Genomic DNA, 24242 nt, shown 5'->3' on the forward strand with positions numbered 1-24242 from the left:
GCAATTTCCCGAAATAAGGCATTGTTCTTGTTGCTTTGAAATGCTAAGACATTGTTATTCATCTTTAATAATCTAATATTGCAAGGCCTGAGAATTATTGTGTCTGATTCTGCATCGCAAGATTGAGGGAAAAGGTCTCTTCTTACTTGTTAAATATCACTAGCTTTCCTCATTTGGACAGGATCACAACTTTGATGTCTACTGTTGCATAGCAAAGTCTGTATGATATCAAATAGGGTCGTTTATTTTCATTAGCTCAGCTAATTTGTACATGTTTGCAATTTCCCTAAATATGGCATTGGTCTTGTTGCTTTGAAAAGCTTGGACATTGTTGTTCAACTTTAATAATCTAAGACTGCAAGGCCTGAGAATTATTGTGTCTGAATCTGCATCGCAAGATTGAAGAAAAGAGTATCTTTGTACTTGTCAAATATCATTAGCTTTCCTCATTCGGACAGGTTCACAACTTTGATGTCTGTTGTTGCTAAGCAATGTCTGTATGATGTCAAATAGGGATGTATCACGTAGACTGTGTGGCCTAATGGATAAGGCGTCTGACTTCGAATCAGAAGATTGAGGGTTCGAGTCCCTTCGTGGTTGTTTAGTTTCATTTAGCTCAGCTAATTTGAACATGTTTGCAATTTCCCAAACTAAGGCATTGGTCTTGTTGCTTGGACATTGTTATTCAACTTTAATAATCTTAGACTGCAAGGCCTGAGAGATATTGTGTATGATTCTGCATCGCAAGATTGAGGGAAATAGTCTCTTCGTACTTGTTAAATATCACTAGCTTTCCTCATTTGGACAGGATCACAACTTTGATGTCTACTGTTGCATAGCAAAGTCTGTATGATATCAAATAGGGTCGTTTAATTTCATTAGCTCAGCTAATTTGTACATGTTTGCAATTAACCTAAATATGGCATTGGTCTTGTTGCTTTGAAAAGCTTGGACATTGTTGTTCAACTTTAATAATCTAAGACTGCAAGGCCTGAGAATTATTGTGTCTTAATCTGCATCGCAAGATTGAAGGAAAGAGTATCTTTGTACTTGTTAAATATCATTAGCTTTCCTCATTCGGACAGGTTCACAACTTTGATGTCTGTTGTTGCTAAGCAATGTCTGTATGATGTCAAATAGGGATGTATCATGTAGACTGCGTGGCCTAATGGATAAGGCGTCTGACTTCGAATCAGAAGATTGAGGGTTCGAGTCCCTTCGTGGTTGTTTAGTTTAATTTAGCTCAGCTAATTTGAACATGTTTGCAATTTCCCAAACTAAAGCATTGGTCTTGTTGCTTGGACATTGTTATTCAACTTTAATAATCTTAGACTGCAAGGCCTGAGAAATATTGTGTATGATTCTGCATCGCAAGATTGAGGGAAATAGTTTCTTCGTACTTGTTAAATATCACTAGCTTTCCTCATTTGGACAGGATCACAACTTTGATGTCTACTGTTGCATAGCAAAGTCTGTATGATATCAAATAGGGTCGTTTAATTTCATTAGCTCAGCTAATTTGTACATGTTTGCAATTTCCCTAAATATGGCATTGGTCTTGTTGCTTTGAAAAGCTTGGACATTGTTGTTCAACTTTAATAATCTAAGACTGCAAGGCCTGAGAATTATTGTGTCTTAATCTGCATCGCAAGATTGAAGGAAAGAGTATCTTTGTACTTGTTAAATATCATTAGCTTTCCTCATTCGGACAGGTTCACAACTTTGATGTCTGTTGTTGCTAAGCAATGTCTGTATGATGTGAAATAGGGATGTATTAAGTAGACTGTGTGGCCTAATGGATAAGGTGTCTGACTTTGAATCTGAAAATTGTGGGTTTGAGTCCCTTCGTGGTTGTTAAATTTCCTTAGCTCAGCTAATTTGAAGATGTTTGCAATTTCCCAAACTAAGGCATTGGTCTTGTTGCTTGGACATTGTTATTCAACTTTAATAATCTTAGACTGCAAGGCCTGAGAAATATTGTGTATGATTCTGCATCGCAAGATTGAGGGAAAAGGTCTCTTCTTACTTGTTAAATATCACTAGCTTTCCTCATTTGGACAGGATCACAACTTTGATGTCTACTGTAGCATAGCAAAGTCTGTATGATATCAAATAGGGTCGTTTAATTTCATTTGCTCAGCTAATTTGTACATGTTTGCAATTTCCCTAAATATGGCATTGGTCTTGTTGCTTTGAAAAGCTTGGACATTGCTGTTCAACTTTAATAATCTAAGACTGCAAGGCCTGAGAATTATTGTGTCTGAATCTGCATCGCAAGATTGAAGAAAAGAGTATCTTTGTACTTGTTAAATATCATTAGCTTTCCTCATTCGGACAGGTTCACAACTTTGATATCTGTTGTTGCTAAGCAATGTCTGTATGATGTCAAATAGGGATGCATCACGTAGACTGTGTGGCCTAATGGATAAGGCGTCTGACTTCAAATCAGAAGATTGAGGGTTCGAGTCCCTTCGTGGTTGTTTAGTTTCATTTAGCTCAGCTAATTTGAAGATGTTTGCAATTTCCCAAACTAAGGCATTGGTCTTGTTGCTTGGACATTGTTATTCAACTTTAATAATCTTAGACTGCAAGGCCTGAGAAATATTGTGTCTGATTCTGCATCGCAAGATTGAGGGAAAAGGTCTCTTCTTACTTGTTAAATATCACTAGCTTTCCTCATTTGGACAGGATCACAACTTTGATGTCTACTGTTGCATAGCAAAGTCTGTATGATATCAAATAGGGTCGTTTAATTTCATTAGCTCAGCTAATTTGTACATGTTTGCAATTTCCCTAAATATGGCATTGGTCTTGTTGCTTTGAAAAGCTTGGACATTGTTGTTCAACTTTAATAATCTAACACTGCAAGGCCTGAGAATTATTGTGTCTGAATCTGCATCGCAAGATTGAAGAAAAGAGTATCTTTGTACTTGTTAAATATCATTAGCTTTCCTCATTCGGACAGGTTCACAACTTTGATGTCTGTTGTTGCTAAGCAATGTCTGTATGATGTCAAATAGGGATGTATCACGTAGACTGCGTGGCCTAATGGATAAGGCGTCTGACTTCGAATCAGAAGATTGAGGGTTCGAGTCCCTTCGTGGTTGTTTAGTTTCATTTAGCTCAGCTAATTTGAAGATGTTTGCAATTTCCCAAACTAAGGCATTGGTCTTGTTGCTTGGACATTGTTATTCAACTTTAATAATCTTAGACTGCGAGGCCTGAGAAATATTGTGTATGATTCTGCATCGCAAGATTGAGGGAAATAGTCTCTTCGTACTTGTTAAATATCACTAGCTTTCCTCATTTGGACAGGATCACAACTTTGATGTCTACTGTTGCATAGCAAAGTCTGTATGATATCAAATAGGGTCGTTTAATTTCATTAGCTCAGCTAATTTGTACATGTTTGCAATTTCCCTAAATATGGCATTGGTCTTGTTGCTTTGAAAAGCTTGGACATTGTTGTTCAACTTTAATAATCTAACACTGCAAGGCTTGAGAATTATTGTGTCTGAATCTGCATCGCAAGATTGAAGAAAAGAGTATCTTTGTACTTGTTAAATATCATTAGCTTTCCTCATTCGGACAGGTTCACAACTTTGATGTCTGTTGTTGCTAAGCAATGTCTGTATGATGTGAAATAGGGATGTATTAAGTAGACTGTGTGGCCTAATGGATAAGGTGTCTGACTTTGAATCTGAAAATTGTGGGTTTGAGTCCCTTCGTGGTTGTTAAATTTCCTTAGCTCAGCTAATTTGAAGATGTTTGCAATTTCCCAAACTAAGGCATTGGTCTTGTTGCTTGGACATTGTTATTCAACTTTAATAATCTTAGACTGCAAGGCCTGAGAAATAGTGTGTATGATTCTGCATCGCAAGATTGAGGGAAAAGGTCTCTTCGTACTTGTTAAATATCACTAGCTTTCCTCATTTGGACAGGATCACAACTTTGATGTCTACTGTTGCATAGCAAAGTCTGTATGATATCAAATAGGGTCGTTTAATTTCATTAGCTCAGCTAATTTGTACATGTTTGCAATTTCCCTAAATATGGCATTGGTCTTGTTGCTTTGAAAAGCTTGGACATTGTTGTTCAACTTTAATAATCTAACACTGCAAGGCTTGAGAATTATTGTGTCTGAATCTGCATCGCAAGATTGAAGAAAAGAGTATCTTTGTACTTGTTAAATATCATTAGCTTTCCTCATTCGGACAGGTTCACAACTTTGATGTCTGTTGTTGCTAAGCAATGTCTGTATGATGTGAAATAGGGATGTATTAAGTAGACTGTGTGGCCTAATGGATAAGGTGTCTGACTTTGAATCTGAAAATTGTGGGTTTGAGTCCCTTCGTGGTTGTTAAATTTCCTTAGCTCAGCTAATTTGAAGATGTTTGCAATTTCCCAAACTAAGGCATTGGTCTTGTTGCTTGGACATTGTTATTCAACTTTAATAATCTTAGACTGCGAGGCCTGAGAAATATTGTGTATGATTCTGCATCGCAAGATTGAGGGAAATAGTCTCTTCTTACTTGTTAAATATCACTAGCTTTCCTCATTTGGACAGGATCACAACTTTGATGTCTACTGTTGCATAGCAAAGTCTGTATGATATCAAATAGGGTCGTTTAATTTCATTAGCTCAGCTAATTTGTACATGTTTGCAATTTCCCTAAATATGGCATTGGTCTTGTTGCTTTGAAAAGCTTGGACATTGTTGTTCAACTTTAATAATCTAACACTGCAAGGCTTGAGAATTATTGTGTCTGAATCTGCATCGCAAGATTGAAGAAAAGAGTATCTTTGTACTTGTTAAATATCATTAGCTTTCCTCATTCGGACAGGTTCACAACTTTGATGTCTGTTGTTGCTAAGCAATGTCTGTATGATGTCAAATAGGGATGCATCACGTAGACTGTGTGGCCTAATGGATAAGGCGTCTGACTTCGAATCAGAAGATTGAGGGTTCGAGTACCTTCGTGGTTGTTTAGTTTCATTTAGCTCAGCTAATTTGAAGATGTTTGCAATTTCCCAAACTAAGGCATTGGTCTTGTTGCTTGGACATTGTTATTCAACTTTAATAATCTTAGACTGCGAGGCCTGAGAAATATTGTGTATGATTCTGCATCGCAAGATTGAGGGAAATAGTCTCTTCGTACTTGTTAAATATCACTAGCTTTCCTCATTTGGACAGGATCACAACTTTGATGTCTACTGTTGCATAGCAAAGTCTGTATGATATCAAATAGGGTCGTTTAATTTCATTAGCTCAGCTAATTTGTACATGTTTGCAATTTCCCTAAATATGGCATTGGTCTTGTTGCTTTGAAAAGCTTGGACATTGTTGTTCAACTTTAATAATCTAACACTGCAAGGCTTGAGAATTATTGTGTCTGAATCTGCATCGCAAGATTGAAGAAAAGAGTATCTTTGTACTTGTTAAATATCATTAGCTTTCCTCATTCGGACAGGTTCACAACTTTGATGTCTGTTGTTGCTAAGCAATGTCTGTATGATGTGAAATAGGGATGTATTAAGTAGACTGTGTGGCCTAATGGATAAGGTGTCTGACTTTGAATCTGAAAATTGTGGGTTTGAGTCCCTTCGTGGTTGTTAAATTTCCTTAGCTCAGCTAATTTGAAGATGTTTGCAATTTCCCAAACTAAGGCATTGGTCTTGTTGCTTGGACATTGTTATTCAACTTTAATAATCTTAGACTGCAAGGCCTGAGAAATATTGTGTATGATTCTGCATCGCAAGATTGAGGGAAAAGGTCTCTTCGTACTTGTTAAATATCACTAGCTTTCCTCATTTGGACAGGATCACAACTTTGATGTCTACTGTTGCATAGCAAAGTCTGTATGATATCAAATAGGGTCGTTTAATTTCATTAGCTCAGCTAATTTGTACATGTTTGCAATTTCCCTAAATATGGCATTGGTCTTGTTGCTTTGAAAAGCTTGGACATTGTTGTTCAACTTTAATAATCTAACACTGCAAGGCTTGAGAATTATTGTGTCTGAATCTGCATCGCAAGATTGAAGAAAAGAGTATCTTTGTACTTGTTAAATATCATTAGCTTTCCTCATTCGGACAGGTTCACAACTTTGATGTCTGTTGTTGCTAAGCAATGTCTGTATGATGTGAAATAGGGATGTATTAAGTAGACTGTGTGGCCTAATGGATAAGGTGTCTGACTTTGAATCTGAAAATTGTGGGTTTGAGTCCCTTCGTGGTTGTTAAATTTCCTTAGCTCAGCTAATTTGAAGATGTTTGCAATTTCCCAAACTAAGGCATTGGTCTTGTTGCTTGGACATTGTTATTCAACTTTAATAATCTTAGACTGAGAAATATTGTGTATGATTCTGCATCGCAAGATTGAGGGAAAAGGTCTCTTCTTACTTGTTAAATATCACTAGCTTTCCTCATTTGGACAGGATCACAACTTTGATGTCTACTGTTGCATAGCAAAGTCTGTATGATATCAAATAGGGTCGTTTAATTTCATTAGCTCAGCTAATTTGTACATGTTTGCAATTTCCCTAAATATGGCATTGGTCTTGTTGCTTTGAAAAGCTTGGACATTGTTGTTCAACTTTAATAATCTAAGACTGCAAGGCCTGAGAATTATTGTGTCTGAATCTGCATCGCAAGATTGAAGAAAAGAGTATCTTTGTACTTGTTAAATATCATTAGCTTTCCTCATTCGGACAGGTTCACAACTTTGATGTCTGTTGTTGCTAAGCAATGTCTGTATGATGTCAAATAGGGATGTATCACGTAGACTGCGTGGCCTAATGGATAAGGCGTCTGACTTCGAATCAGAAGATTGTGGGTTTGAGTCCCTTCGTGGTTGTTAAATTTCCTTAGCTCAGCTAATTTGAAGATGTTTGCAATTTCCCAAACTAAGGCATTGGTCTTGTTGCTTGGACATTGTTATTCAACTTTAATAATCTTAGACTGCGAGGCCTGAGAAATATTGTGTATGATTCTGCATCGCAAGATTGAGGGAAATAGTCTCTTCTTACTTGTTAAATATCACTAGCTTTCCTCATTTGGACAGGATCACAACTTTGATGTCTACTGTTGCATAGCAAAGTCTGTATGATATCAAATAGGGTCGTTTAATTTCATTAGCTCAGCTAATTTGTACATGTTTGCAATTTCCCTAAATATGGCATTGGTCTTGTTGCTTTGAAAAGCTTGGACATTGTTGTTCAACTTTAATAATCTAACACTGCAAGGCTTGAGAATTATTGTGTCTGAATCTGCATCGCAAGATTGAAGAAAAGAGTATCTTTGTACTTGTTAAATATCATTAGCTTTCCTCATTCGGACAGGTTCACAACTTTGATGTCTGTTGTTGCTAAGCAATGTCTGTATGATGTCAAATAGGGATGTATCATGTAGACTGCGTGGCCTAATGGATAAGGCGTCTGACTTCGAATCGGAAGATTGAGGGTTCGAGTCCCTTCGTAGTTGTTTAGTTTAATTTAGCTCAGCTAATTTGAAGATGTTTGCAATTTCCCAAACTAAGGCATTGGTCTTGTTGCTTGGACATTGTTATTCAACTTGAATAATCTTAGACTGCAAGGCCTGAGAAATATTGTGTCTGATTCTGCATCGCAAGATTGAGGGAAAAGGTCTCTTCTTACTTGTTAAATATCACTAGCTTTCCTCATTTGGACAGGATCACAACTTTGATGTCTACTGTTGCATAGCAAAGTCTGTATGATATCAAATAGGGTCGTTTAATTTCATTAGCTCAGCTAATTTGTACATGTTTGCAATTTCCCTAAATATGGCATTGGTCTTGTTGCTTTGAAAAGCTTGGACATTGTTGTTCAACTTTAATAATCTAAGACTGCAAGGCCTGAGAATTATTGTGTCTGAATCTGCATCGCAAGATTGAAGGAAAGAGTATCTTTGTACTTGTTAAATATCATTAGCTTTCCTCATTCGGACAGGTTCACAACTTTGATGTCTGTTGTTGCTAAGCAATGTCTGTATGATGTGAAATAGGGATGTATTAAGTAGACTGTGTGGCCTAATGGATAAGGTGTCTGACTTTGAATCTGAAAATTGTGGGTTTGAGTCCCTTCGTGGTTGTTAAATTTCCTTAGCTCAGCTAATTTGAAGATGTTTGCAATTTCCCAAACTAAGGCATTGGTCTTGTTGCTTGGACATTGTTATTCAACTTGAATAATCTTAGACTGCAAGGCCTGAGAAATATTGTGTCTGATTCTGCATCGCAAGATTGAGGGAAAAGGTCTCTTCTTACTTGTTAAATATCACTAGCTTTCCTCATTTGGACAGGATCACAACTTTGATGTCTACTGTTGCATAGCAAAGTCTGTATGATATCAAATAGGGTCGTTTAATTTCATTAGCTCAGCTAATTTGTACATGTTTGCAATTTCCCTAAATATGGCATTGGTCTTGTTGCTTTGAAAAGCTTGGACATTGTTGTTCAACTTTAATAATCTAAGACTGCAAGGCCTGAGAATTATTGTGTCTGAATCTGCATCGCAAGATTGAAGGAAAGAGTATCTTTGTACTTGTTAAATATCATTAGCTTTCCTCATTCGGACAGGTTCACAACTTTGATGTCTGTTGTTGCTAAGCAATGTCTGTATGATGTGAAATAGGGATATATTAAGTAGACTGTGTGGACTAATGGATAAGGTGTCTGACTTTGAATCCGAAAATAGTGGGTTTGAGTCCCTTCGTGGTTGTTAAATTTCCTTAGCTCAGCTAATTTGAAGATGTTTGCAATTTCCCAAACTAAGGCATTGGTCTTGTTGCTTGGACATTGTTATTCAACTTTAATAATCTTAGACTGCAAGGCCTGAGAAATATTGTGTCTGATTCTGCATCGCAAGATTGAGGGAAAAGGTCTCTTCTTACTTGTTAAATATCACTAGCTTTCCTCATTTGGACAGGATCACAACTTTGATGTCTACTGTTGCATAGCAAAGTCTGTATGATATCAAATAGGGTCGTTTAATTTCATTAGCTCAGCTAATTTGTACATGTTTGCAATTTCCCTAAATATGGCATTGGTCTTGTTGCTTTGAAAAGCTTGGACATTGTTGTTCAACTTTAATAATCTAAGACTGCAAGGCCTGAGAATTATTGTGTCTGAATCTGCATCGCAAGATTGAAGAAAAGAGTATCTTTGTACTTGTTAAATATCATTAGCTTTCCTCATTCGGACAGGTTCACAACTTTGGTGTCTGTTGTTGCTAAGCAATGTCTGTATGATGTCAAATAGGGATGTATCACGTAGACTGCGTGGCCTAATGGATAAGGCGTCTGACTTCGAATCAGAAGATTGAGGGTTCGAGTCCCTTCGTGGTTGTTTAGTTTCATTTAGCTCAGCTAATTTGAAGATGTTTGCAATTTCCCAAACTAAGGCATTGGTCTTGTTGCTTGGACATTGTTATTCAACTTTAATAATCTTAGACTGCGAGGCCTGAGAAATATTGTGTATGATTCTGCATCGCAAGATTGAGGGAAATAGTCTCTTCGTACTTGTTAAATATCACTAGCTTTCCTCATTTGGACAGGATCACAACTTTGATGTCTACTGTTGCATAGCAAAGTCTGTATGATATCAAATAGGGTCGTTTAATTTCATTAGCTCAGCTAATTTGTACATGTTTGCAATTTCCCTAAATATGGCATTGGTCTTGTTGCTTTGAAAAGCTTGGACATTGTTGTTCAACTTTAATAATCTAACACTGCAAGGCTTGAGAATTATTGTGTCTGAATCTGCATCGCAAGATTGAAGAAAAGAGTATCTTTGTACTTGTTAAATATCATTAGCTTTCCTCATTCGGACAGGTTCACAACTTTGATGTCTGTTGTTGCTAAGCAATGTCTGTATGATGTCAAATAGGGATGTATCATGTAGACTGCGTGGCCTAATGGATAAGGCGTCTGACTTCGAATCAGAAGATTGAGGGTTCGAGTCCCTTCGTAGTTGTTTAGTTTAATTTAGCTCAGCTAATTTGAAGATGTTTGCAATTTCCCAAACTAAGGCATTGGTCTTGTTGCTTGGACATTGTTATTCAACTTGAATAATCTTAGACTGCAAGGCCTGAGAAATATTGTGTCTGATTCTGCATCGCAAGATTGAGGGAAAAGGTCTCTTCTTACTTGTTAAATATCACTAGCTTTCCTCATTTGGACAGGATCACAACTTTGATGTCTACTGTTGCATAGCAAAGTCTGTATGATATCAAATAGGGTCGTTTAATTTCATTAGCTCAGCTAATTTGTACATGTTTGCAATTTCCCTAAATATGGCATTGGTCTTGTTGCTTTGAAAAGCTTGGACATTGTTGTTCAACTTTAATAATCTAAGACTGCAAGGCCTGAGAATTATTGTGTCTGAATCTGCATCGCAAGATTGAAGGAAAGAGTATCTTTGTACTTGTTAAATATCATTAGCTTTCCTCATTCGGACAGGTTCACAACTTTGATGTCTGTTGTTGCTAAGCAATGTCTGTATGATGTGAAATAGGGATGTATTAAGTAGACTGTGTGGCCTAATGGATAAGGTGTCTGACTTTGAATCTGAAAATTGTGGGTTTGAGTCCCTTCGTGGTTGTTAAATTTCCTTAGCTCAGCTAATTTGAAGATGTTTGCAATTTCCCAAACTAAGGCATTGGTCTTGTTGCTTGGACATTGTTATTCAACTTGAATAATCTTAGACTGCAAGGCCTGAGAAATATTGTGTCTGATTCTGCATCGCAAGATTGAGGGAAAAGGTCTGTTCTTACTTGTTAAATATCACTAGCTTTCCTCATTTGGACAGGATCACAACTTTGATGTCTACTGTTGCATAGCAAAGTCTGTATGATATCAAATAGGGTCGTTTAATTTCATTAGCTCAGCTAATTTGTACATGTTTGCAATTTCCCTAAATATGGCATTGGTCTTGTTGCTTTGAAAAGCTTGGACATTGTTGTTCAACTTTAATAATCTAAGACTGCAAGGCCTGAGAATTATTGTGTCTGAATCTGCATCGCAAGATTGAAGGAAAGAGTATCTTTGTACTTGTTAAATATCATTAGCTTTCCTCATTCGGACAGGTTCACAACTTTGATGTCTGTTGTTGCTAAGCAATGTCTGTATGATGTCAAATAGTGATGTATCATGTAGACTGCGTGGCCTAATGGATAAGGCGTCTGACTTCGAATCAGAAGATTGAGGGTTCGAGTCCCTTCGTAGTTGTTTAGTTTAATTTAGCTCAGCTAATTTGAAGATGTTTGCAATTTCCCAAACTAAGGCATTGGTCTTGTTGCTTGGACATTGTTATTCAACTTGAATAATCTTAGACTGCAAGGCCTGAGAAATATTGTGTCTGATTCTGCATCGCAAGATTGAGGGAAAAGGTCTGTTCTTACTTGTTAAATATCACTAGCTTTCCTCATTTGGACACGATCACAACTTTGATGTCTACTGTTGCATAGCAAAGTCTGTATGATATCAAATAGGGTCGTTTAATTTCATTAGCTCAGCTAATTTGTACATGTTTGCAATTTCCCTAAATATGGCATTGGTCTTGTTGCTTTGAAAAGCTTGGACATTGTTGTTCAACTTTAATAATCTAAGACTGCAAGGCCTGAGAATTATTGTGTCTGAATCTGCATCGCAAGATTGAAGGAAAGAGTATCTTTGTACTTGTTAAATATCATTAGCTTTCCTCATTCGGACAGGTTCACAACTTTGATGTCTGTTGTTGCTAAGCAATGTCTGTATGATGTCAAATAGGGATGTATCACGTAGACTGCGTGGCCTAATGGATAAGGCGTCTGACTTCGAATCAGAAGATTGAGGGTTCGAGTCCCTTCGTGGTTGTTTAGTTTCATTTAGCTCAGCTAATTTGAAGATGTTTGCAATTTCCCAAACTAAGGCATTGGTCTTGTTGCTTGGACATTGTTATTCAACTTTAATAATCTTAGACTGCGAGGCCTGAGAAATATTGTGTATGATTCTGCATCGCAAGATTGAGGGAAATAGTCTCTTCGTACTTGTTAAATATCACTAGCTTTCCTCATTTGGACAGGATCACAACTTTGATGTCTACTGTTGCATAGCAAAGTCTGTATGATATCAAATAGGGTCGTTTAATTTCATTAGCTCAGCTAATTTGTACATGTTTGCAATTTCCCTAAATATGGCATTGGTCTTGTTGCTTTGAAAAGCTTGGACATTGTTGTTCAACTTTAATAATCTAAGACTGCAAGGCCTGAGAATTATTGTGTCTGAATCTGCATCGCAAGATTGAAGGAAAGAGTATCTTTGTACTTGTTAAATATCATTAGCTTTCCTCATTCGGACAGGTTCACAACTTTGATGTCTGTTGTTGCTAAGCAATGTCTGTATGATGTGAAATAGGGATGTATTAAGTAGACTGTGTGGCCTAATGGATAAGGTGTCTGACTTTGAATCTGAAAATTGTGGGTTTGAGTCCCTTCGTGGTTGTTAAATTTCCTTAGCTCAGCTAATTTGAAGATGTTTGCAATTTCCCAAACTAAGGCATTGGTCTTGTTGCTTGGACATTGTTATTCAACTTGAATAATCTTAGACTGCAAGGCCTGAGAAATATTGTGTCTGATTCTGCATCGCAAGATTGAGGGAAAAGGTCTCTTCTTACTTGTTAAATATCACTAGCTTTCCTCATTTGGACAGGATCACAACTTTGATGTCTACTGTTGCATAGCAAAGTCTGTATGATATCAAATAGGGTCGTTTAATTTCATTAGCTCAGCTAATTTGTACATGTTTGCAATTTCCCTAAATATGGCATTGGTCTTGTTGCTTTGAAAAGCTTGGACATTGTTGTTCAACTTTAATAATCTAAGACTGCAAGGCCTGAGAATTATTGTGTCTGAATCTGCATCGCAAGATTGAAGGAAAGAGTATCTTTGTACTTGTTAAATATCATTAGCTTTCCTCATTCGGACAGGTTCACAACTTTGATGTCTGTTGTTGCTAAGCAATGTCTGTATGATGTCAAATAGGGATGTATCACGTAGACTGCGTGGCCTAATGGATAAGGCGTCTGACTTCGAATCAGAAGATTGAGGGTTCGAGTCCCTTCGTGGTTGTTTAGTTTCATTTAGCTCAGCTAATTTGAAGATGTTTGCAATTTCCCAAACTAAGGCATTGGTCTTGTTGCTTGGACATTGTTATTCAACTTTAATAATCTTAGACTGCGAGGCCTGAGAAATATTGTGTATGATTCTGCATCGCAAGATTGAGGGAAATAGTCTCTTCGTACTTGTTAAATATCACTAGCTTTCCTCATTTGGACAGGATCACAACTTTGATGTCTACTGTTGCATAGCAAAGTCTGTATGATATCAAATAGGGTCGTTTAATTTCATTAGCTCAGCTAATTTGTACATGTTTGCAATTTCCCTAAATATGGCATTGGTCTTGTTGCTTTGAAAAGCTTGGACATTGTTGTTCAACTTTAATAATCTAAGACTGCAAGGCCTGAGAATTATTGTGTCTGAATCTGCATCGCAAGATTGAAGGAAAGAGTATCTTTGTACTTGTTAAATATCATTAGCTTTCCTCATTCGGACAGGTTCACAACTTTGATGTCTGTTGTTGCTAAGCAATGTCTGTATGATGTGAAATAGGGATGTATTAAGTAGACTGTGTGGCCTAATGGATAAGGTGTCTGACTTTGAATCTGAAAATTGTGGGTTTGAGTCCCTTCGTGGTTGTTAAATTTCCTTAGCTCAGCTAATTTGAAGATGTTTGCAATTTCCCAAACTAAGGCATTGGTCTTGTTGCTTGGACATTGTTATTCAACTTGAATAATCTTAGACTGCAAGGCCTGAGAAATATTGTGTCTGATTCTGCATCGCAAGATTGAGCGAAAAGGTCTCTTCTTACTTGTTAAATATCACTAGCTTTCCTCATTTGGACAGGATCACAACTTTGATGTCTACTGTTGCATAGCAAAGTCTGTATGATATCAAATAGGGTCGTTTAATTTCATTAGCTCAGCTAATTTGTACATGTTTGCAATTTCCCTAAATATGGCATTGGTCTTGTTGCTTTGAAAAGCTTGGACATTGTTGTTCAACTTTAATAATCTAAGACTGCAAGGCTTGAGAATTATTGTGTCTGAATCTGCATCGCAAGATTGAAGAAAAGAGTATCTTTGTACTTGTTAAATATCATTAGCTTTCCTCATTCGGACAGGTTCACAACTTTGATGTCTGTTGTTGCTAAGCAATGTCTGTATGATGTCAAATAGGGATGTATCATGTAGACTGCGTGGCCTAATGGATAAGGCGTCTGACTTCGAATCAGAAGATTGAGGGTTCGAGTCCCTTCGTAGTTGTTTAGTTTAATTTAGCTCAGCTAATTTGAAGATGTTTGCAATTTCCCAAACTAAGGCATTGGTCTTGTTGCTTGGACATTGTTATTCAACTTGAATAATCTTAGACTGCAAGGCCTGAGAAATATTGTGTCTGATTCTGCATCGCAAGATTGAGGGAAAAGGTCTCTTCTTACTTGTTAAATATCACTAGCTTTCCTCATTTGGACAGGATCACAACTTTGATGTCTACTGTTGCATAGCAAAGTCTGTATGATATCAAATAGGGTCGTTTAATTTCATTAGCTCAGCTAATTTGTACATGTTTGCAATTTCCCTAAATATGGCATTGGTCTTGTTGCTTTGAAAAGCTTGGACATTGTTGTTCAACTTTAATAATCTAAGACTGCAAGGCCTGAGAATTATTGTGTCTGAATCTGCATCGCAAGATTGAAGGAAAGAGTATCTTTGTACTTGTTAAATATCATTAGCTTTCCTCATTCGGACAGGTTCACAACTTTGATGTCTGTTGTTGCTAAGCAATGTCTGTATGATGTGAAATAGGGATATATTAAGTAGACTGTGTGGACTAATGGATAAGGTGTCTGACTTCGAATGCAGAAGATAGTGGGTTCGAGTCCCTTCGTGGTTGTTAATTTCCTTAGCTCAGCTAATTTGAAGATGTTTGCAATTTCCCAAACTAAGGCATTGGTCTTGTTGCTTGGACATTGTTATTCAACTTTAATAATCTTAGACTGCAAGGCCTGAGAAATATTGTGTATGATTCTGCATCGCAAGATTGAGGGAAATAGTCTCTTCGTACTTGTTAAATATCACTAGCTTTCCTCATTTGGACAGGATCACAACTTTGATGTCTACTGTTGCATAGCAAAGTCTGTATGATATCAAATAGGGTCGTTTAATTTCATTAGCTCAGCTAATTTGTACATGTTTGCAATTTCCCTAAATATGGCATTGGTCTTGTTGCTTTGAAAAGCTTGGACATTGTTGTTCAACTTTAATAATCTAAGACTGCAAGGCCTGAGAATTATTGTGTCTTAATCTGCATCGCAAGATTGAAGGAAAGAGTATCTTTGTACTTGTTAAATATCATTAGCTTTCCTCATTCGGACAGGTTCACAACTTTGATGTCTGTTGTTGCTAAGCAATGTCTGTATGATGTGAAATAGGGATGTATTAAGTAGACTGTGTGGCCTAATGGATAAGGTGTCTGACTTTGAATCCGAAAATAGTGGTTTTGAGTCCCTTCGTGGTTGTTAAATTTCCTTAGCTCAGCTAATTTGAAGATGTTTGCAATTTCCCAAACTAAGGCATTGGTCTTGTTGCTTGGACATTGTTATTCAACTTTAATAATCTTAGACTGCAAGGCCTGAGAAATATTGTGTCTGATTCTGCATCGCAAGATTGAGGGAAAAGGTCTCTTCTTACTTGTTAAATATCACTAGCTTTCCTCATTTGGACAGGATCACAACTTTGATGTCTACTGTTGCATAGCAAAGTCTGTATGATATCAAATAGGGTCGTTTAATTTCATTAGCTCAGCTAATTTGTACATGTTTGCAATTTCCCTAAATATGGCATTGGTCTTGTTGCTTTGAAAAGCTTGGACATTGTTGTTCAACTTTAATAATCTAAGACTGCAAGGCTTGAGAATTATTGTGTCTGAATCTGCATCGCAAGATTGAAGAAAAGAGTATCTTTGTACTTGTTAAATATCATTAGCTTTCCTCATTCGGACAGGTTCACAACTTTGATGTCTGTTGTTGCTAAGCAATGTCTGTATGATGTGAAATAGGGATGTATTAAGTAGACTGTGTGGCCTAATGGATAAGGTGTCTGACTTTGAATCCGAAAATAGTGGTTTTGAGTCCCTTCGTGGTTGTTAAATTTCCTTAGCTCAGCTAATTTGAAGATGTTTGCAATTTCCCAAACTAAGGCATTGGTCTTGTTGCTTGGACATTGTTATTCAACTTTAATAATCTTAGACTGCAAGGCCTGAGAAATATTGTGTCTGATTCTGCATCGCAAGATTGAGGGAAAAGGTCTCTTCTTACTTGTTAAATATCACTAGCTTTCCTCATTTGGACAGGATCACAACTTTGATGTCTACTGTTGCATAGCAAAGTCTGTATGATATCAAATAGGGTCGTTTAATTTCATTAGCTCAGCTAATTTGTACATGTTTGCAATTTCCCTAAATATGGCATTGGTCTTGTTGCTTTGAAAAGCTTGGACATTGTTGTTCAACTTTAATAATCTAAGACTGCAAGGCTTGAGAATTATTGTGTCTGAATCTGCATCGCAAGATTGAAGAAAAGAGTATCTTTGTACTTGTTAAATATCATTAGCTATCCTCATTCGGACAGGTTCACAACTTTGATGTCTGTTGTTGCTAAGCAATGTCTGTATGATGTCAAATAGGGATGTATCATGTAGACTGCGTGGCCTAATGGATAAGGCGTCTAACTTCGAATCAGAAGATTGAGGGTTCGAGTCCCTTCGTGGTTGTTTAGTTTAATTTAGCTCAGCTAATTTGAAGATGTTTGCAATTTCCCAAACTAAGGCATTGGTCTTGTTGCTTGGACATTGTTATTCAACTTTAATAATCTTAGACTGCAAGGCCTGAGAAATATTGTGTATGATTCTGCATCGCAAGATTGAGGGAAATAGTCTCTTCGTACTTGTTAAATATCACTAGCTTTCCTCATTTGGACAGGATCACAACTTTGATGTCTACTGTTGCATAGCAAAGTCTGTATGATATCAAATAGGGTTGTTTAATTTCATTAGCTCAGCTAATTTGTACATGTTTGCAATTTCCCTAAATATGGCATTGGTCTTGTTGCTTTGAAAAGCTTGGACATTGTTGTTCAACTTTAATAATCTAAGACTGCAAGGCCTGAGAATTATTGTGTCTGAATCTGCATCGCAAGATTGAAGGAAAGAGTATCTTTGTACTTGTTAAATATCATTAGCTTTCCTCATTCGGACAGGTTCACAACTTTGATGTCTGTTGTTGCTAAGCAATGTCTGTATGATGTGAAATAGGGATGTATTAAGTAGACTGTGTGGCCTAATGGATAAGGTGTCTGACTTTGAATCTGAAAATTGTGTGTTTGAGTCCCTTCGTGGTTGTTAAATTTCCTTAGCTCAGCTAATTTGAAGATGTTTGCAATTTCCCAAACTAAGGCATTGGTCTTGTTGCTTGGACATTGTTATTCAACTTGAATAATCTTAGACTGCAAGGCCTGAGAAATATTGTGTCTGATTCTGCATCGCAAGATTGAGGGAAAAGGTCTCTTCTTACTTGTTAAATATCACTAGCTTTCCTCATTTGGACAGGATCACAACTTTGATGTCTACTGTTGCATAGCAAAGTCTGTATGATATCAAATAGGGTCGTTTAATTTCATTAGCTCAGCTAATTTGTACATGTTTGCAATTTCCCTAAATATGGCATTGGTCTTGTTGCTTTGAAAAGCTTGGACATTGTTGTTCAACTTTAATAATCTAAGACTGCAAGGCCTGAGAATTATTGTGTCTGAATCTGCATCGCAAGATTGAAGGAAAGAGTATCTTTGTACTTGTTAAATATCATTAGCTTTCCTCATTCGGACAGGTTCACAACTTTGATGTCTGTTGTTGCTAAGCAATGTCTGTATGATGTGAAATAGGGATATATTAAGTAGACTGTGTGGCCTAATGGATAAGGTGTCTGACTTTGAATCCGAAAATAGTGGTTTTGAGTCCCTTCGTGGTTGTTAAATTTCCTTAGCTCAGCTAATTTGAAGATGTTTGCAATTTCCCAAACTAAGGCATTGGTCTTGTTGCTTGGACATTGTTATTCAACTTTAATAATCTTAGACTGCAAGGCCTGAGAAATATTGTGTCTGATTCTGCATCGCAAGATTGAGGGAAAAGGTCTCTTCTTACTTGTTAAATATCACTAGCTTTCCTCATTTGGACAGGATCACAACTTTGATGTCTACTGTTGCATAGCAAAGTCTGTATGATATCAAATAGGGTCGTTTAATTTCATTAGCTCAGCTAATTTGTACATGTTTGCAATTTCCCTAAATATGGCATTGGTCTTGTTGCTTTGAAAAGCTTGGACATTGTTGTTCAACTTTAATAATCTAAGACTGCAAGGCTTGAGAATTATTGTGTCTGAATCTGCATCGCAAGATTGAAGAAAAGAGTATCTTTGTACTTGTTAAATATCATTAGCTTTCCTCATTCGGACAGGTTCACAACTTTGATGTCTGTTGTTGCTAAGCAATGTCTGTATGATGTCAAATAGGGATGTATCATGTAGACTGCGTGGCCTAATGGATAAGGCGTCTGACTTCGAATCAGAAGATTGAGGGTTCGAGTCCCTTCGTGGTTGTTTAGTTTAATTTAGCTCAGCTAATTTGAACATGTTTGCAATTTCCCAAACTAAGGCATTGGTCTTGTTGCTTGGACATTGTTATTCAACTTTAATAATCTTAGACTGCAAGGCCTGAGAAATATTGTGTATGATTCTGCATCGCAAGATTGAGGGAAATAGTCTCTTCGTACTTGTTAAATATCACTAGCTTTCCTCATTTGGACAGGATCACAACTTTGATGTCTACTGTTGCATAGCAAAGTCTGTATGATATCAAATAGGGTCGTTTAATTTCATTAGCTCAGCTAATTTGTACATGTTTGCAATTTCCCTAAATATGGCATTGGTCTTGTTGCTTTGAAAAGCTTGGACATTGTTGTTCAACTTTAATAATCTAAGACTGCAAGGCCTGAGAATTATTGTGTCTTAATCTGCATCGCAAGATTGAAGGAAAGAGTATCTTTGTACTTGTTAAATATCATTAGCTTTCCTCATTCGGACAGGTTCACAAATTTGATGTCTGTTGTTGCTAAGCAATGTCTGTATGATGTGAAATAGGGATGTATTAAGTAGACTGTGTGGCCTAATGGATAAGGTGTCTGACTTTGAATCTGAAAATTGTGTGTTTGAGTCCCTTCGTGGTTGTTAAATTTCCTTAGCTCAGCTAATTTGAAGATGTTTGCAATTTCCCAAACTAAGGCATTAGTCTTGTTGCTTGGACATTGTTATTCAACTTGAATAATCTTAGACTGCAAGGCCTGAGAAATATTGTGTCTGATTCTGCATCGCAAGATTGAGGGAAAAGGTCTCTTCTTACTTGTTAAATATCACTAGCTTTCCTCATTTGGACAGGATCACAACTTTGATGTCTACTGTTGCATAGCAAAGTCTGTATGATATCAAATAGGGTCGTTTAATTTCATTAGCTCAGCTAATTTGTACATGTTTGCAATTTCCCTAAATATGGCATTGGTCTTGTTGCTTTGAAAAGCTTGGACATTGTTGTTCAACTTTAATAATCTAAGACTGCAAGGCCTGAGAATTATTGTGTCTGAATCTGCATCGCAAGATTGAAGGAAAGAGTATCTTTGTACTTGTTAAATATCATTAGCTTTCCTCATTCGGACAGGTTCACAACTTTGATGTCTGTTGTTGCTAAGCAATGTCTGTATGATGTGAAATAGGGATATATTAAGTAGACTGTGTGGCCTAATGGATAAGGTGTCTGACTTTGAATCCGAAAATAGTGGTTTTGAGTCCCTTCGTGGTTGTTAAATTTCCTTAGCTCAGCTAATTTGAAGATGTTTGCAATTTCCCAAACTAAGGCATTGGTCTTGTTGCTTGGACATTGTTATTCAACTTTAATAATCTTAGACTGCAAGGCCTGAGAAATATTGTGTATGATTCTGCATCGCAAGATTGAGGGAAATAGTCTCTTCGTACTTGTTAAATATCACTAGCTTTCCTCATTTGGACAGGATCACAACTTTGATGTCTACTGTTGCATAGCAAAGTCTGTATGATATCAAATAGGGTCGTTTAATTTCATTAGCTCAGCTAATTTGTACATGTTTGCAATTTCCCTAAATATGGCATTGGTCTTGTTGCTTTGAAAAGCTTGGACATTGTTGTTCAACTTTAATAATCTAAGACTGCAAGGCTTGAGAATTATTGTGTCTGAATCTGCATCGCAAGATTGAAGAAAAGAGTATCTTTGTACTTGTTAAATATCATTAGCTTTCCTCATTCGGACAGGTTCACAACTTTGATGTCTGTTGTTGCTAAGCAATGTCTGTATGATGTCAAATAGGGATGTATCATGTAGACTGCGTGGCCTAATGGATAAGGCGTCTGACTTCGAATCAGAAGATTGAGGGTTCGAGTCCCTTCGTGGTTGTTTAGTTTAATTTAGCTCAGCTAATTTGAACATGTTTGCAATTTCCCAAACTAAGGCATTGGTCTTGTTGCTTGGACATTGTTATTCAACTTTAATAATCTTAGACTGCAAGGCCTGAGAAATATTGTGTATGATTCTGCATCGCAAGATTGAGGGAAATAGTCTCTTCGTACTTGTTAAATATCACTAGCTTTCCTCATTTGGACAGGATCACAACTTTGATGTCTACTGTTGCATAGCAAAGTCTGTATGATATCAAATAGGGTCGTTTAATTTCATTAGCTCAGCTAATTTGTACATGTTTGCAATTTCCCTAAATATGGCATTGGTCTTGTTGCTTTGAAAAGCTTGGACATTGTTGTTCAACTTTAATAATCTAAGACTGCAAGGCCTGAGAATTATTGTGTCTTAATCTGCATCGCAAGATTGAAGGAAAGAGTATCTTTGTACTTGTTAAATATCATTAGCTTTCCTCATTCGGACAGGTTCACAACTTTGATGTCTGTTGTTGCTAAGCAATGTCTGTATGATGTGAAATAGGGATGTATTAAGTAGACTGTGTGGCCTAATGGATAAGGTGTCTGACTTTGAATCTGAAAATTGTGTGTTTGAGTCCCTTCGTGGTTGTTAAATTTCCTTAGCTCAGCTAATTTGAAGATGTTTGCAATTTCCCAAACTAAGGCATTGGTCTTGTTGCTTGGACATTGTTATTCAACTTGAATAATCTTAGACTGCAAGGCCTGAGAAATATTGTGTCTGATTCTGCATCGCAAGATTGAGGGAAAAGGTCTCTTCTTACTTGTTAAATATCACTAGCTTTCCTCATTTGGACAGGATCACAACTTTGATGTCTACTGTTGCATAGCAAAGTCTGTATGATATCAAATAGGGTCGTTTAATTTCATTAGCTCAGCTAATTTGTACATGTTTGCAATTTCCCTAAATATGGCATTGGTCTTGTTGCTTTGAAAAGCTTGGACATTGTTGTTCAACTTTAATAATCTAAGACTGCAAGGCCTGAGAATTATTGTGTCTGAATCTGCATCGCAAGATTGAAGGAAAGAGTATCTTTGTACTTGTTAAATATCATTAGCTTTCCTCATTCGGACAGGTTCACAACTTTGATGTCTGTTGTTGCTAAGCAATGTCTGTATGATGTGAAATAGGGATGTATTAAGTAGACTGTGTGGCCTAATGGATAAGGTGTCTGACTTTGAATCTGAAAATTGTGGGTTTGAGTCCCTTCGTGGTTGTTAAATTTCCTAAGCTCAGCTAATTTGAAGATGTTTGCAATTTCCCAAACTAAGGCATTGGTCTTGTTGCTTGGACATTGTTATTCAACTTTAATAATCTTAGACTGCAAGGCCTGAGAAATATTGTGTATGATTCTGCATCGCAAGATTGAGGGAAAAGGTCTCTTCTTACTTGTTAAATATCACTAGCTTTCCTCATTTGGACAGGATCACAACTTTGATGTCTACTGTAGCATAGCAAAGTCTGTATGATATCAAATAGGGTCGTTTAATTTCATTAGCTCAGCTAATTTGTACATGTTTGCAATTTCCCTAAATATGGCATTGGTCTTGTTGCTTTGAAAAGCTTGGACATTGTTGTTCAACTTTAATAATCTAAGACTGCAAGGCCTGAGAATTATTGTGTCTGAATCTGCATCGCAAGATTGAAGAAAAGAGTATCTTTGTACTTGTTAAATATCATTAGCTTTCCTCATTCGGACAGGTTCACAACTTTGATGTCTGTTGTTGCTAAGCAATGTCTGTATGATGTGAAATAGGGATGTATTAAGTAGACTGTGTGGCCTAATGGATAAGGTGTCTGACTTTGAATCTGAAAATTGTGTGTTTGAGTCCCTTCGTGGTTGTTAAATTTCCTTAGCTCAGCTAATTTGAAGATGTTTGCAATTTCCCAAACTAAGGCATTGGTCTTGTTGCTTGGACATTGTTATTCAACTTGAATAATCTTAGACTGCAAGGCCTGAGAAATATTGTGTCTGATTCTGCATCGCAAGATTGAGGGAAAAGGTCTCTTCTTACTTGTTAAATATCACTAGCTTTCCTCATTTGGACAGGATCACAACTTTGATGTCTACTGTTGCATAGCAAAGTCTGTATGATATCAAATAGGGTCGTTTAATTTCATTAGCTCAGCTAATTTGTACATGTTTGCAATTTCCCTAAATATGGCATTGGTCTTGTTGCTTTGAAAAGCTTGGACATTGTTGTTCAACTTTAATAATCTAAGACTGCAAGGCCTGAGAATTATTGTGTCTGAATCTGCATCGCAAGATTGAAGGAAAGAGTATCTTTGTACTTGTTAAATATCATTAGCTTTCCTCATTCGGACAGGTTCACAACTTTGATGTCTGTTGTTGCTAAGCAATGTCTGTATGATGTGAAATAGGGATGTATTAAGTAGACTGTGTGGCCTAATGGATAAGGTGTCTGACTTTGAATCTGAAAATTGTGGGTTTGAGTCCCTTCGTGGTTGTTAAATTTCCTAAGCTCAGCTAATTTGAAGATGTTTGCAATTTCCCAAACTAAGGCATTGGTCTTGTTGCTTGGACATTGTTATTCAACTTTAATAATCTTAGACTGCAAGGCCTGAGAAATATTGTGTATGATTCTGCATCGCAAGATTGAGGGAAAAGGTCTCTTCTTACTTGTTAAATATCACTAGCTTTCCTCATTTGGACAGGATCACAACTTTGATGTCTACTGTAGCATAGCAAAGTCTGTATGATATCAAATAGGGTCGTTTAATTTCATTAGCTCAGCTAATTTGTACATGTTTGCAATTTCCCTAAATATGGCATTGGTCTTGTTGCTTTGAAAAGCTTGGACATTGTTGTTCAACTTTAATAATCTAAGACTGCAAGGCCTGAGAATTATTGTGTCTGAATCTGCATCGCAAGATTGAAGAAAAGAGTATCTTTGTACTTGTTAAATATCATTAGCTTTCCTCATTCGGACAGGTTCACAACTTTGATGTCTGTTGTTGCTAAGCAATGTCTGTATGATGTCAAATAGGGATGTATCACGTAGACTGCGTGGCCTAATGGATAAGGCGTCTGACTTCGAATCAGAAGATTGAGGGTTCGAGTCCCTTCGTGGTTGTTTAGTTTCATTTAGCTCAGCTAATTTGAAGATGTTTGCAATTTCCCAAACTAAGGCATTGGTCTTGTTGCTTGGACATTGTTATTCAACTTTAATAATCTTAGACTGCAAGGCCTGAGAAATATTGTGTATGATTCTGCATCGCAAGATTGAGGGAAAAGGTCTCTTCGTACTTGTTAAATATCACTAGCTTTCCTCATTTGGACAGGATCACAACTTTGATGTCTACTGTTGCATAGCAAAGTCTGTATGATATCAAATAGGGTCGTTTAATTTCATTAGCTCAGCTAATTTGTACATGTTTGCAATTTCCCTAAATATGGCATTGGTCTTGTTGCTTTGAAAAGCTTGGACATTGTTGTTCAACTTTAATAATCTAACACTGCAAGGCCTGAGAATTATTGTGTCTGAATCTGCATCGCAAGATTGAAGAAAAGAGTATCTTTGTACTTGTTAAATATCATTAGCTTTCCT

The 24242-nt window shown here is 36.9% G+C and overlaps 14 non-coding genes across 14 annotated transcripts; all 14 read left to right on the top strand.

Moving 5' to 3' along the window:
* Nucleotides 1-527: 527 nt before the first annotated feature.
* trnar-ucg lies at nt 528-600 on the top strand. The gene has a single exon. It is a non-coding gene; the product is annotated as a tRNA-Arg (tRNA).
* A 554-nt stretch (nt 601-1154) lies between these two features.
* Nucleotides 1155-1227, top strand: trnar-ucg. Its single transcript has one exon. It is a non-coding gene; the product is annotated as a tRNA-Arg (tRNA).
* A 1807-nt stretch (nt 1228-3034) lies between these two features.
* On the top strand, nt 3035-3107 carry trnar-ucg. The gene has a single exon. It is a non-coding gene; the product is annotated as a tRNA-Arg (tRNA).
* A 4302-nt stretch (nt 3108-7409) lies between these two features.
* On the top strand, nt 7410-7482 carry trnar-ucg. The gene has a single exon. It is a non-coding gene; the product is annotated as a tRNA-Arg (tRNA).
* A 1806-nt stretch (nt 7483-9288) lies between these two features.
* On the top strand, nt 9289-9361 carry trnar-ucg. The gene has a single exon. It is a non-coding gene; the product is annotated as a tRNA-Arg (tRNA).
* Nucleotides 9362-9915: 554 nt separating this feature from the next.
* trnar-ucg lies at nt 9916-9988 on the top strand. Its single transcript has one exon. It is a non-coding gene; the product is annotated as a tRNA-Arg (tRNA).
* Nucleotides 9989-11168: 1180 nt separating this feature from the next.
* Nucleotides 11169-11241, top strand: trnar-ucg. Its single transcript has one exon. It is a non-coding gene; the product is annotated as a tRNA-Arg (tRNA).
* Nucleotides 11242-11795: 554 nt separating this feature from the next.
* Nucleotides 11796-11868, top strand: trnar-ucg. Its single transcript has one exon. It is a non-coding gene; the product is annotated as a tRNA-Arg (tRNA).
* A 1180-nt stretch (nt 11869-13048) lies between these two features.
* Nucleotides 13049-13121, top strand: trnar-ucg. The gene has a single exon. It is a non-coding gene; the product is annotated as a tRNA-Arg (tRNA).
* A 1180-nt stretch (nt 13122-14301) lies between these two features.
* Nucleotides 14302-14374, top strand: trnar-ucg. The gene has a single exon. It is a non-coding gene; the product is annotated as a tRNA-Arg (tRNA).
* A 2432-nt stretch (nt 14375-16806) lies between these two features.
* Nucleotides 16807-16879, top strand: trnar-ucg. The gene has a single exon. It is a non-coding gene; the product is annotated as a tRNA-Arg (tRNA).
* Nucleotides 16880-18685: 1806 nt separating this feature from the next.
* On the top strand, nt 18686-18758 carry trnar-ucg. The gene has a single exon. It is a non-coding gene; the product is annotated as a tRNA-Arg (tRNA).
* A 1806-nt stretch (nt 18759-20564) lies between these two features.
* On the top strand, nt 20565-20637 carry trnar-ucg. The gene has a single exon. It is a non-coding gene; the product is annotated as a tRNA-Arg (tRNA).
* Nucleotides 20638-23695: 3058 nt separating this feature from the next.
* Nucleotides 23696-23768, top strand: trnar-ucg. The gene has a single exon. It is a non-coding gene; the product is annotated as a tRNA-Arg (tRNA).
* Nucleotides 23769-24242: the final 474 nt, after the last annotated feature.

The sequence above is a fragment of the Oncorhynchus mykiss genome, unplaced genomic scaffold (genome assembly GCF_013265735.2).
Source record: "Oncorhynchus mykiss isolate Arlee unplaced genomic scaffold, USDA_OmykA_1.1 un_scaffold_234, whole genome shotgun sequence".
Classification (NCBI taxonomy): domain Eukaryota; kingdom Metazoa; phylum Chordata; class Actinopteri; order Salmoniformes; family Salmonidae; genus Oncorhynchus; species Oncorhynchus mykiss.